This window comes from Belonocnema kinseyi, chromosome 5 (assembly GCF_010883055.1).
Source record: "Belonocnema kinseyi isolate 2016_QV_RU_SX_M_011 chromosome 5, B_treatae_v1, whole genome shotgun sequence".
NCBI lineage: Eukaryota > Metazoa > Arthropoda > Insecta > Hymenoptera > Cynipidae > Belonocnema > Belonocnema kinseyi.
In genome coordinates, this window is record NC_046661.1 from 116,257,471 (window position 1) to 116,260,885 (window position 3,415).

A 3,415-nucleotide genomic window follows, 5' to 3' on the forward strand; every position below is an offset into this window, starting at 1 on the left:
TAAACCGTTGCTAAGGCAGGGGCAGATGTGCCATGAACTGAGTCCAATTCATTTTTTATCTCATATGGAGTTAAACCCTTTAAATGAAAATGTTTGATTACGACCCTGAACTCGTTTTTTTCCATTTTTCTTAACGAACAATTTTTTTCAATTGGTTATAAAAACACGTAAACTCAGAAGATGTGGACTGTGACTGCACTATATATCTAGTCGGGAGTGGTGCTGACTGAAAACAGATGATTTGGTGCGATTCGCGCGCCATCTGTTGGTCATTCTAAGGACTTATTGAACTACCCTCGTATTATAATTCGGTCATATTCTACTTACAGGATTCAAGGAACATCGTACGTATTAAATTAAATACACTATTCCTAATAAGTTAATCTATTTGCAAAGGGATTGAAGCCTATTTAAGAGTACATCTTAAGTTTACGAATGCCATAACTCTGTTAGTGAGCTGATACAAACTATCTAGTTTCCCTTTGAACTCAGTGAAGTTGTGAAATTATTATTGTTCGTTGTTCTGACCTTACTTCATCCATATTTTGGTAAGTTATAAACACATTTATCATACAGTGATTTACATTAATGTAAACATGTTATCATAATTTTCTGACTACACTATTTCACTGAAACTTAAAATATAATTTGTGGGCTTTTTTTGCAGATAATGACATCAGTCCTAAAAAAGAGCAGATGGCGAAATCCGCCAAAGATTATTATCTTGTTGCGAAAAAATGTTGTAAAAACGACTGTTTTTTATGTAACGACTGAAGATACCTTAGAGAATCAAAATTTTCTTGATGCGAGGTGGAATAATGTTTTAAAAGTGCAAGTGACACTCAAAGAATGCAAGACTGTCTTAGGCTTAAGCGCATTCCATCATTTCAAAAAATTGGACAATTATCGTATTGTTGTTGGACAGACTTCGAAGTCTACGCTGCACGAACTCACAATTTTCCCTTGCGGACCACCTGAAGTATATTTTAAGCATCTAAGAACACATATACGTTTAAAATACAGCGATGTATACTCCGAAAGTGATTTTGAAGATTAAATAAAAAAGTAGTGTGATATCAGTACTAATTCTATAGATATAGATGTTGATAAGAATGTACGTAGAATAAACTTTTAACCCTGAGTTTTCGGCAATAAAATTTAATTTTTCATTGATTTAAAACTTTGATAACTTATTTAAATCCTACTCCTTTCAATTCTTAGTTCATATTGAAGATATATTATCTGTAAAGCCTCCAAACTAACTTCCTGATCGTACATGTCCCATCCGTTACCTTGCTGTGTCCCATCCGTTACCAACAAGAAGAATTTTATCCAAAATTCTAATTCACATATTTTCGAACTTGACATATATAAAAAGAAAACTTCAACAGACAAATCCATTACAAACAAAATTGGTTTTATAACTATTCTCAATTCGCAGAGTTCTGATTGAAAGGAAAAGTAAGTCCGGAAGTGAGTCCCGTACGAGTCACATCCGTTACCCTCGTTTTCGTTTTATAACATGAAAATTATCCAATTTAATAGAATTTTAGTATCTGAAAACTAACAAGTTCCTGCATCTTTGTAGAGATAGCATAGCTTAACCAAGATACAGTTGTTTAAAATAAAGATTTTTCAAGTTTTTATGCGTGCAAATGTCCCATCCGTTACTTTGGAATGACCGTTAAACAATCAACTAACCACACTTCGTTAAATGCTAACGGGGAAAACAATGGAAAAAAAAATACATGGGATTCGGTACATTTTTACTCTATTTTTCTAATATCTTCGTAAAAACTAATCTTTCCTATATAAGTGTATTTGAAAAATAGTTTGTTTTTTTAAGAACTATTTAATGAAATAATAAAATGATAATAATTATTATTCAATTCGAAGATATTACAAAAATAAAGCTGTGTCCCATACATTTGTTCCTCCTCCGCATCCAGCGAAGTAAAGTTAGCTGATGATTGGAGTGAAAATATCTAATACACAGACCATGCTTCCAGTCGGTAGTGCAGGAGGGGAATTTGAATCCCATAAGCACAGTAGAGGGGAAACAGGTCGCAGGTAGTCGTCGGCGAATTTACGATCGTCCACCACGTGTTTACAGTTTAGGAAGGGGGTGGTGTCAAAATTCCACACTTTAACACGAGGGGGCCAGGGGAGGGGGCAGAATCCACGTGGACACACATTCCCCTAAATCTGCGAAACATATACTGAAATGAAACAAGGTATTCCAGCAACCTTTTTTTTTAGAAGAACATGAAAAACTAAGAATATCTTCACGACTTTTTGTTCGGGCTTAAAACCTTGTTTAAGCTCAAGTTCTCAAGTACATAATTTTAAATTTTCAGCCAATTCATCGCTCCTTTTGGGCTCCTTACTTTTGAAGATCAATAATATTCATATTTTAATCAAATACGTCCATGTGGATGGAGTAGAGGGGGGGGGGGGGGGGGGGGTCGAAAAAGTTGTGAAAAGTTGTCCACGTGATATATAGATGTTACCGTTCATCTTTGATGACGCTCGTAGTTTGACACAATTTCTACTCACGCATGAAAAAATTATTCTAAATCAATCGAAATGAAAATCAGTTAAAATTTGCAAAACAACAAATTCTTATGAAATCAGTGAATCACCATTTTAACTAAAAACTTCCACCTCAATTTGAAATATTAAGTTCATGGATAATTAAACTGCATAAGAAAAAACTTATTATTTATTTTGCACTCACCTCAGAATGTTAACTTTAAATTAAAAATATTAAGGTTGATTCTATAAAAAATTATGTGCATACGAATTTAAGAGTAAAGGCAACGCAAATCACCTGAGTATTTTCAGTGCCTAGTGGAGATCTAGGATAAAATTTCCCTAGGCTTTTTAACATTCTTGCACACATTTTCATTCAGAGACTTAAAGATTTTAATTGATTGTGTTTCTACAAAAAACCTTGCTAATGTACACAAAATAGGATATTTATGATTAAACACATGAGGTCAACTTTGATTCTCCCGTCTTTTGTTAGTAAATTAGAAGATACCCTTAAATTTTGAAAGATTTTTATATGTATTACCGCACTTTGAAAAATAATTTGTGTTTAACAGAAACATCTAGAAAAAGCTTAAGTGACGACTTAGAATGGATAGCCTAGTGGGCACGAATATCCCAAGACGTTTTTAGAACATCTAAAAAAACATTCGAAGTCAGGCCCAAAAACTTCCATGATTTCAAAGACGTTTTGAGAACGTATTTGAAACATTTCACGTTATTTGGACGTTCTAAAAACGACTTTTAAAACGTATGATCTAAAAACGTCTTAAAATTTTGTGTCCACTGCGAGAACATTCTTCCTGATACATTTGAGTACTCGCTGCTGATAAAAATCTGATACAAATAAATTGTACATCTCTAA

General features: G+C 33.5%; 1 protein-coding gene across 1 annotated transcript in view; it reads left to right on the top strand.

Moving 5' to 3' along the window:
* The window catches only part of LOC117173847 (metastasis-associated protein MTA3-like), a 24,492-nt gene that overhangs the window by 14,275 nt on the left and 6,802 nt on the right, over window positions 1-3,415 (top strand). The gene's annotated exons all lie outside the window — the stretch shown is intronic.